Here is an 11,581-nt window from a genome sequence, read left to right as displayed (position 1 = left end):
CACATAATTTAACAAACTATTATTTTACATTTGCAAAATCACCTTGGGAGAGTTACGTACTTACGAACAATTAAATTATTATGGTAATTAAGATGCAATAAAATGGTTTGGGCTGTATGATGTGTAAGTAATGGAGGCTGATTTTCTAGAAGCATATTACGCTGTCATCCTATGAAAATGAACTTGAGTAAAAGGGTTAGTAATTTATAGACGGTGTACAAATATACAGTCCATTTCATCTTGTCGGTATTATATACCATTCTTGTACTACTACTACTACCACTACCACCACCTCTTCCTGCCTATATATAGCCGTCCTGCTCCACTTCTGGTTAGTGTGACTTTGTCAATGGTCCAAGTCGGACCGAAACGTCGTCGTAAGCTTCTCTCTTTTATGTGCGGGTTATTTGTGTATACAGTCCATTTATTACAGTCCTCACAAGGAGATAATGAAGAATTAGTTTTGGTAGTGTATTTGTGTATGTGTAGTCACGCTGCCCTACATGATGGGTCTCCTTGTCAGGCAGTATAAGACCCCTGGGCCAGTTTTAACCAACTACGTATTAAGGATATAAAAAAGGAGCACTGCAGGAAGCCTGCTGGTCCATGCTAAGCACGTCCAAGTCACACCCATTTAAGGAAGCAACACTGTTGCAGGCCTACCTGGCCTAAGGTAGGTAGGTCCAACTCACGCCCACCCACACCCACTATCATGTATTTATTTATCCAATTTTTAAAGTTACGCAGAGTGTTAGCCAGAGTGACGCTACTCGGGAGTTTGTTCCGCTCATCCACAACTCTATTGCCAAACCAATACTTTCTTGTATACCTTTCTAAATCTAACATTTTTCATTTTGAACCAATTGCAGCGAGTCCTGTCTTGGTTAAATATTATTAACTCGTTATTTACATCCCCTTTATTTATTCCTGTTTTCCATTTATACACCTCAATCATATCCTTCCGTAATTCTACGCCTTTCTAGAAAGTACTCAATAAGAAAACAAAGGTTAACATTTAAAATCCAATGTAAACGTATAGCATTACATGATGTACACATCTGCTACCACCAGCTCAAGACGCTGAGAGATACCACGTAACTGACTTCAAGCGGGAGGAGTGCCACTGCTGCCCACAACAAGGATGGTAATAGCAGCTACCTCAGGTTGACACTACTGAAGTCTTCCAACTCAGGTTGACACTACTGAAGTCTGCCAGCTCAGGCTGACACTACTGAAGTCTGCCAGCTCAGGTTGACACTACAGAAATCTGCCAGCTCAGGTTGACACTACTGAAGTCTGCCAGCTCAGGTTGACACTACTGAAGTCTTCCAACTCAGGTTGACACTACTGAAGTCTGCCAGCTCAGGCTGACACTACTGAAGTCTTCCAACTCAGGTTGACACTACTGAAATCTGCCAGCTCAGGTTGACACTACTGAAGTCTGCCAGCTCAGGTTGACACTACAGAAATCTGCCAGCTCAGGTTGACACTACTGAAATCTGCCAGCTCAGGTTGACACTACTGAAATCTGCCAGCTCAGACTGACATTACTGAAATCTGCCAGCTCAGGTTGACACTACTGAAGTCTGCCAGCTCAGGTTGACACTACTGAAGTCTGCCAGCTCAGGTTGACACTACTGAAGTCTTCCAACTCAGGTTGACACTACTGAAGTCTGCCAGCTCAGGCTGACACTACTGAAGTCTTCCAACTCAGGTTGACACTACTGAAATCTGCCAGCTCAGGTTGACACTACTGAAGTCTGCCAGCTCAGGTTGACACTACAGAAACTGTCAGCATAGTTGCTGATCCCTGTGTTGTATGAAGCTGCCAGCTCATTAGTATCATCCATGTGTTTATATAGAAGACCCCTTAGGCCTGTGACTGTCTGCCAACTGACGTCACGGGATGCATATTAGCATGTGTTCGTTCGTGTGACCGTCACGGGATGCAGCGTGCCTCTCCTCAGTCGACGTTTGACATAGGCTAGGACAGGCAGAGGCTGGGCTCCATCTCCCATCATCACAGTCTGACAATATATCGTTACCATCCAACAAGTGTGTCTACCTTCAACCCTCGATATCTCCATTTAAGAACCCCTACGATAAATGGTGACAGCAGAGGGCCTGTAAAATTGATAATTACAGCCATTTACGGAGATTTTCTTTCCAGCTTGACGGCCTTTCGTGTCGCCAGTAGGCTCGACCTAGCCAGCCAGCTACCTCAAGTCAGCTACTCTCTCAAGTTCCTACCAGCCACTACATTATTCACTGGTCAGTCTCTTTGTATTAGTGTTTATCTGCTTATTTGCATCACTCCCAAGGGGTTGACCCGAGTTTGCAAAATAAGCCAGCTTCCAGTCTGTGGTGAGGGAGTCAGAACAACAGAGTCCAGTCCAGCCTAGCCTACTCCATCCAGTTCCTTTGCCTGCCAAGCCAGCTTTCCACCCCTGCTGTGCTCATCGTGAGAAGTTATCAAGCTATTCTGTGTGAAGGGTTAAGATAAGCCAGCTAGCAACTAACCCAGGTGTCTTACCCCAGTACTCAAGTAAGCCACGTGAGTAGTCTTCATCGCTTGTGATTCAAGCTCCAAGCCATTCTGTGTGCTCTTTTCATCCTTGTGGTGTTGTGGTATTTCGTGGGTGTATTTTAAGCCAGCCAGCTTAGAATTATCTTCGCGGCAGTGTGGTTGTTCTCAGTGAGGCTTACGCCGTTCAACCCACAGGCCCACGACCACGTGTGTCACACCACTCCCGGTCTTAGCCCTGTTAAGCCCACCCACCCACCCACTCACCACACGGCCTCAGACGCCTTAGCCCACCCAAACCCAACCACTCCCACTGTTTTGGTACTCACCCAACCTCTACCAGTGTTTTGGTACACTACGAGGGGTTATAGCACCATATTTTAAGGACCACATAGGGGGTCAAGAGCTAGAGTGTGTCGTCGACAGTGGCGCCAACCGTTGAAAGCCTCCTGTGTGTGTCTATCGTCGATTTAAGCGCAATTCTACGATCACGTGTGCAGAGGACAGCAGCAAGACGACTTAAACAATCCTCTACTCTCCACTACCATCAACCTTATTCTTCACCAAGTCGTTACAGCAATAATATTTTTCATAGACATTTGCGAGTGTTGAGACATTTCTTTTTGTGTTTCCAGTGATTTTTCTCTTAGTGACATTCAGTGACTCTTGATCAGACTCAGTGTTTGCAATAATTTTCTTTTTATCTCCTTAATTCAGTGTTAATTTCAGTGCATTATCTTATGTCTGTTGTGTTGTGTGTCTTTTTATACACTTGAAGTAAGTACTTAGTGTTTTTCCTTTGTTGTGTGTGCAACATATGAGCAGTATAGAACTTGTGTTTCCACTTCACAATCACCTAGTGTTCTCCGTATTCCAGTGAACTAATTCAGTAATTTATTTAGTTGTATTCTGCATCACAACTCAGTGTTGTCTCAGTTATATATATTTTTTTCATCCCAGCATTTGTGTATTCTTGTTTTGTTTCCTGTGTGTTGAACATTTTTTTTGTGTTCATATTCTTTCATTTAGCCAGTGTCTAATTTGTCTTATTTCCACAGACAATAGTGTCATTATTTTGTGCAAGCAAGAAATCATTTTTACAAAAGTTTTCACACATCAAGTTTCATTGCAAGAAAATTCTAGTATTGTGTTTATGTTGATGTGTTGTGTTCTGCATCACTGTAAGTGTTCAAACTTTTTTGTCCTGTGTTTTAGCACCTATTATTTTTCATGTTTCATTGAACAAATTCACTCTTAGTGCAATTTTTAAGTTCTTCTTTTAGAGTAAATTGTTCTTTTGCTTGTTAAGTGTTGCTTGAGTGCAGTTAAGAGTTAAAGTGTTCCCTCAGTTCATTCCTTGATATGTTTCTTTTCTTGTGTGTGTAATATAATTTTTATTATTGCATATTGACTCATTTTGCAATAATTCTTGTGCAAATATTGTGTTGTCTTTAAAAAAAATTTCTTGCAGAGATTTTATGCAGTGTTGTGCAGTACTTTTTGATTAGCAATTGTTATTTGCAATATTGCTACAGTTTATTTCAGTGCAGTTTCATATGCTCTGTTCTGTGCATAATATTTTATTGTTTCTGTGCCATTTTATTTTATTTCAGTGAATTGTGTCCCAGTTTGTTTTATTTTTGCACAAGCTTTATTGAGTCCATTTTATCATTTTATTGTGTATTTCCCTGTTGCATTGAAAGTAAAGACAACTCACTGTGCCATTCATTCAATTTAAAGTAAAAGTTGAGCAAATTAGATTTGAGTAAAGTACAAGTTCTCTTGATATTCAAAGTGTTGTTCATTCAATTGCGTATTTTTCTTGTGTGAGTTTCTTTGCTCACTGTGTGACCTGTCAATTTTTAATTACTTATGCAGAATTGTTAAGCATTTTCTTCCCGTTTAAGCTTACTGTGTCATTCTTTCTATTTTTTTTTTTTTTTGCCTTATGCCCTTCAGTAAGTTCACTGAGAAGATGTCCCAGTCACTTTTGAATGTTCACTTAGTGTATCATGCCAGTCAAAGTCAATATGAATCAGTCCACAGTACCAATATTCCCTTACTGACTGAAAGACAATACCTAGCCCTTGAGCAATGTGTTTGTTCTCACAGCTTGTATCTGAGATTTGTTAAAGTGCTGCAAAATGTGAAGTTCAAATTAAGTTCCTATAGATCCGTGAATTACTTATTAACGTAGCCGAGTGGTCAGGCACTAGTAATACTGTCACTCCTGTCTGGACTCCAGCCACAATATCATGCATGCAGGATAGTGCGACTACTATCCTTGCAATGGCGACTTGTTCAAGTATTCGTTCCTTCCCAGGGGACGCTTTGAGAAGAACTTTACTTGCAACGAGTTATGCCATCTCTTGCTGATGCCACAAGCCGTTGCAGAAAGACGTTTCTGTGGCTAGTGTGCTCACTTGAGTGTTGTTGTTGTCCCTTGTGTTTCAGATTGTGATCCCATCCTAGTTGACAGTAATCAGTGCATTGTAAGAAGTTATTTCTCGAGTAACTTTCACGTGTTGCTAACGTTTGTAAGTGTAGTTTCTTTATAGCTGATACCTCGTGTCACTGTGTGCGACTCAGATTGAATATCAGCATTGTTGACCGTGTTCATTTATTTTCTCCTGTGCTTGCGGTTTGAGATAGTAGATTCGTTCTCCCTTGCTCATATTGCGTGTTATAGCGTTAATTTTTTCAACTGGGGGGAGTCATCCACTCCACCGAGTTTGTGCATTCCTCCAGTAAGAAAGAACCGATCCCTTGTGTTCTGGTGATTCGATTCCTGCTCCAGGAAGATCTTATTCTTACTGTGAAGCTACCAGCACCCATTAGTGACTTTGTAATGAGCCAAGAATTACTGTATCGAACAGCCGAGTTGGGTACTCCAAGTAGGAGAGTTTACCAGTTAGTAATTCCACAGTCACTAGTGAACGTAGCTCTACAGCTAGTTCACGATGCACCAGGTGTTGCACACCCTGGTATGGATCGTTCTGTGAAACAAGCCAGAATGAAATACTTTTGGCCACGTATGGCAACTGACATTTCCGAGTATGTTAAGAAATGTAGTGTTTGTATGCAACATAAAGGAAATGTCAATGGTCCTAATCCAATCCAAGTGTACCCAACCACTAGCGAACCGTGGGAAAGAGTTGCCCTTGACTTGTTAACCAATTTTAAATGTTCCCTCCAAGGCAACAAACATCTGTGTGTTATGGTAGACCATTTCACCAGATATTGTGAGTTAGTTCCTATTGCAGATAAGACTGCAGAGACAGTAGCTAAAGCGTTTAAAGAACGCATTATCTGCAGGCATACCACCCCTAAGTCCTTAGTAACAGATAATGGAGGTGAATTCTGTAATGAGATTCTTGAAAATTTGTGTACTTTATACAAGATCTCTAAATCCACCATTGTTCCTCATCATCCTGCCAGCAATGGGTTAGCCGAACGAACCAATAAGAAAGTACTTGATGTCCTGAGAGCCACTATCAACCCCAATAGTGAAACTTGGGATGAAGTCATACCAGATGTTCAATGTGCCATAAATTCTGCTTACAATGCTTCCATAGGTGATACTCCACATTATGCATTGTATGGTGTAGACAAGCGTTTACCCTATGAGTTGTTATATTCCACTCCGAAACCTAATTACAACCCTGATGATTTCGTAGCAACTCGTACCAGCATGGCTCAAAGTGTTTTTAGAAGAATCCGTGAAACACTTCATAAATCAACAGCAGAATTTACTAGAGTAACTAATAGCCGTGCTAAGCCGTCAAAAGTCAAAGTAGGTTCGAGAGTAATGCTGACAAATTTCAACAAAACATCCGCAATGCCTAAGCTCGATCAAAAGTTTGTCGGACCTTATCGAGTTGTAGAACATATCTCTGGTAATAAGTATAAGGTTAGAGAAATTAGTACTGGTAAGTACAAAGAATCGCATTTAGATCATATGAAATTAGTATGCAATGTTGATGATATTGCTACCCAGACTAATGTGACAGATGCTGAAGATCCTCTTGACTCTGTATCCTCTACCTCAAATACGCAGTCAGATAACCAACCTGAATGTCGTTACTCCTTGTGTACTCGACAAGTAATGATAAACCCACAAGTATCTTTTGTAGATACTCGTTCAGATCTCCCTCAGTCAAGGCATGTGTTAGCCATTGCAGAGGAATTCGATCCTCCCAGAGATGATAACCATTCTGTATATGTAAACTTCACCATCGCAGAATTGGGTTTAAATGTACATAGTCTGTATAACTAGATGTCTGAGATGAAGTAAATTGTCAAATGTTTGTTATTAACTGATTAGTTTTTCAGAAATTTTTTTTTTTTCGTGTTCACATTCCCTCCGTATTCTGAGAATTTGACAGTAATGATCTGAGTGCACACCAGATGCCTTTGCTGTTAATTTCACCTTGTATATATATATTTATTCTTCCTCAGAATCCGTAGAGTGCATGAATACAGATCGATCGATCAATTCCATCCATATCGTACAATGATTTGTTCTTATAGTTTGTAATGCATTACGTTAAAACTCATTATGTTAAAAGTGATTACATTAACACCCATTACGTAAAACTCATTTTGTTAACATCCATTATGATACCATCCATTAGTTCTAAGTTATATATGAATTTGTTATTGTATAGAATCAGCCCAGAATCACCTGCCTGTTCAGCCTATAGATCGTAATGTATGTCGAGACGACATACGTAACATGACCGAGCTGTCAGCATAGTTGCTGATCCCTGTGTTGTATAGATTAGCTGAGCATTATAGTATCATTCATGTGTTTATATAGAAGACCCTTAGGCCGAGTGACTGTGTGACGTCACGAGATGCGCATGTGTACGTTCGTACCTCTGCCTCCTCCTCAGTCGGCGTTAGACATCCAGGCTAGAACACGGCAAGGCTGGGCTTCACCTCCCATCATCACAGTCTGACAATATATCGTTACCATCCAACCAGTGTGTCTACCTACAACCCTCGCCAGCTCAGGTTGATAGTACCGAAGTCTGCCAGTTCAGGTTGACACTACTGAAGTCTGCCAGCTCAGGTTGACACTACTGAAGTCTGCCAGCTCAGGTTAACACTACTGAAGTCTGCCAGCTCAGGTTGACACTACTGAAGTCTGCCAGCTCAGGCTGACACTACTGAAGTCTGCCAGCTCAGGTTGACACTACTGAAGTCTGCCAGCTCAGGTTGACACTACTGAAGTCTGCCAGCTCAGGTTAACACTACTGAAGTCTGCCAGCTCAGGTTGACACTACTGAAGTCTGCCAGCTCAGGCTGACACTACTGAAGTCTGCCAGCTCAGGTTGACACTACTGAAGTCTGCCAGCTCAGGTTGACACTACTGAAGTCTGCCAGCTCAGGTTAACACTACTGAAGTCTGCCAGCTCAGGTTGACACTACTGAAGTCTGCCAGCTCAGGTTAACACTACTGAAGTCTGCCAGCTCAGGTTGACACTACTGAAGTCTGCCAGCTCAGACTGACACTACTGAAATCTGCCAGCTCAGGTTGACACTACTGAAGTCTGCCAGTTCAGGTTGACACTACTGAAGTCTGCCAGCTCAGGTTGACACTACTGAAGTCTGCCAGCTCAGGCTGACACTACTGAAATCTGCCAGCTCAGGCTGACACTACTGAAGTCTGCCAGCTCAGGCTGACACTACTGAAGTCTGCCAGCTCACGCTGACACTACTGAAGTCTGCCAGCTCAGGTTGACACTACTGAAGTCTGCCAGCTCACGCTGACACTACTGAAGTCTGCCAGCTCAGGTTGACACTACTGAAGTCTGCCAGCTCAGGTTGACACTACTGAAGTCTGCCAGCTCAATTTGACACTACTGAAGTCTGCCAGCTCAGGTTGACATTACTGAAGTCTGCCAGCTCAGGTTGACACTACTGAAGTCTGCCAGCTCAGGTTGACATTACTGAAGTCTGCCAGCTCAGGTTAACACTACTGAAGTCTGCCAGCTCAGGTTGACACTACTGAAGTCTGCCAGCTCAGGTTGACACTACTGAAGTCTGCCAGCTCAGGCTGACACTACTGAAGTCTGCCAGCTCAGGCTGACACTACTGAAGTCTGCCAGCTCAGGTTGACACTACTGAAGTCTGCCAGCTCAGGTTGACACTACTGAAGTCTGCCAGCCCAGGTTGACACTACTGAAGTCTGCCAGCTCAGGTTGACATTACTGAAGTCTGCCAGCTCAGGTTGACACTACTGAAGTCTGCCAGCTCAGGCTGACACTACTGAAGTCTGCCAGCTCAGGTTGACACTACTGAAGTCTGCCAGCTCAGGTTGACACTACTGAAGTCTGCCAGCCCAGGTTGACACTACTGAAGTCTGCCAGCTCAGGTTGACATTACTGAAGTCTGCCAGCTCAGGTTAACACTACTGAAGTCTGCCAGCTCAGGTTGACATTACTGAAGTCTGCCAGCTCAGGTTGACACTACTGAAGTCTGCCAGCTCAGGCTGACACTACTGAAGTCTGCCAGCTCAGGTTGACACTACTGAAGTCTGCCAGCTCAGGCTGACACTACTGAAGTCTGCCAGCTCAGGTTGACACTACTGAAGTCTCCCAGCTCAGGCTGACACTACTGAAGTCTGCCAGCTCAGGTTGACACTACTGAAGTCTGCCAGCTCAGGCTGACACTACTGAAGTCTGCCAGCTCAGGTTGACACTACTGAAGTCTGCCAGCCTGTTAATACATAATGTATCTAATTTTGCTCAAAAATTTCTCTCACCGTCTCCCCTCTTTCCTTACCGTTTCCCCTCTCCCCTCACCGTCTCCTCTCTCCTCATCACCGTCTTTCCTCTCCCCTCACCGTCTCTACTTTCCTTTAACCCCTTGCCACCTATCTACCCTTCCCAACCCCCTCCTCTTCCCAACCCCCTCCCCTTCCCAGCCACCTTCCTCTTCCCAGCCCCCTCTCCTCTCCTCTCCCCTTCCCCCAGCCATTCCCAACCCCCTCCCTTTCCCAACTCCCTTCCATTCCTAACCCCACCTCCCATTCCCAAACCCCTCCCATTCCCAACCCCCTCCCCTCACAAATTACCAGAGGGGAAGGCAGCTACAGCGAGGGGATATTTATGGGGACAAGGTTGGTGGTTGTTCGTATTTTACCAGGTAATGTTTCTTGTGGTAAGGGGAGGCTGGTGAGGGGAGGCTGGTGAGGGGAGGCTGATGAGGCGAGGCTGTTGAGGGGAGGCTGGTGAGGGGAGGCTAGTGAGGGAAGGATGGTGAGGGGAGGCTGGTGAGGGGAGGCTGGTGAGGGGAGGCTGGTGAGGGGAGGCTGGTGAGGGGAGGCTGGTGAGGGGAGGCAGGTGAGGCGAGGCTGTTGAGGGGAGGCTGGTGAGGGGAGGCTAGTGAGGGAAGGATGGCGAGGGGGCCTGGTTATTGGAGGCTAGTGAGGGGAGGCTGTTGAGGGGAGGCTGGTGAGGAATGGATGGTGAGGGGAGGCTGGTGAGGGGAGGCTAGTGAGGGGAGGCTGGTGAGGGGAGGCTGGTGAGGGATGGATAGTGAGGGGAGGCAGGTGAGGGGAAGGTGAGAGGAGGCAGGTGAGGGGAAGAAGGTGAGGGGAGGCAGATGAGGGGAAGAAGGTGAGCGGAGGCAGGTGAAGGGAAGAAAGTGAGAGGAGGTAGGTGAGGGGAAGAAGGTGAGGGGAGGCAGGTGAGGAGAAGGTGAGAGGAGGCAGGTGAGGTATGGCAGATGAGGGATGGCAGGTGAGGGATGGCAGGTGAGGGATGGCAGGTGAGGGATGGCAGGCGAGGGATGGCAGGTGAGGGGAGGCAGGTGAGGGATGGCAGGTGAGGGATGGCAGGTGAGGGATGGCAGGTGAAGGATGGCAGATGAGGGATGGCAGGTGAGGGATGGCAGGTGAAGGATGGCAGGTGAGGGATGGCAGGTGAGGGATGGCAGGTGAAGGATGGCAGGTGAGGGATGGCAGGTGAGGGATGGCAGGTGAAGGATGGCAGGTGAGATTATTACGGAGACGTTTCACCCGCCAGTGTCGTCTTCAGGGAAGAACCGCGAGAGATGAGCGGGACGCGGTGCGCCGGTTCCACGGACCAAGATCCTTGTACCGGCATCAAGGTTAGGCCAGCTCGTTAAGCTTTATAGATGAACAATAAAGTTTACTGTGTTAGTTCACGTGAATCTATCGTTAATTCAGTAGATATATCTATCGTTAATTCACGAGGATATATGTTTCAAACTATCTACCACCCTCCTGTACTGATCATATCTACTCCGACTGTTCATATCTACTAACCCATTAAAGCATAACTCTCAACCTGAAAATACCTACATAATTGAAGAATTATTGAGAGAGAGAGAGAGAGGGTACCACATGCTGGGGATTTCCTCTTGGTAGTTTCTGATTTATCCTAGGGTACTTGCACTGGTGTACTGCAAGTACCCTAGGATAAAACAGAGGTTTATCGACTGCAGAGCAGTTTGGTCTCCATGATCTCCTCTGCCATAGATCAGAATGTCAGAATGCTAGACTTGAAGAGGTCAACGGTTATCAAGCCAAGTCTCACTGCAGCCCCTTGCCTATCAGAACGCAAACTCAAGCTAACTCATTGGCAGCCTCAAGTGTCCAGATGGAGACGCCATGTTACCCTGGAGAGATTTTAAGCTGATATCATCTGAATGTACATGTGCGTCTACAATAACCAAACCTACCTTGTTACTCCGCCAGTTTCAGGAAGACCCAGAAGACCCACAAATACAGGGGTCTCGCACCATGCTACAGTTTTGTTCCAACAGGGTCAGACATCCTTCTGTCATGGAAAAAGTGTACACTCAAGTTCCTGAAAGAGCTAAAATTTTTAAGGTAAGCAAGCTTTCTTTTCCAGAGACTCACCATTGCTCTCCAGAGAGGAAATGCCTACAACTTCTGTAGAGCCGAATGAAGTGTTCGAAACATAGTCATCATCATAAAGGTAGAGGAAGAAAATACTCAAACAGCCTCAGGGAGAAATGTCTAGATTTTTCCCAGAAGTATATTTAATATCATCTCCGAACATT

The sequence above is a fragment of the Cherax quadricarinatus genome, chromosome 25 (genome assembly GCF_038502225.1).
Source record: "Cherax quadricarinatus isolate ZL_2023a chromosome 25, ASM3850222v1, whole genome shotgun sequence".
Lineage (NCBI taxonomy): Eukaryota > Metazoa > Arthropoda > Malacostraca > Decapoda > Parastacidae > Cherax > Cherax quadricarinatus.
The sequence above is the reverse complement of the archived record's forward strand: the minus strand, read 5'-3'. Positions refer to the sequence as shown.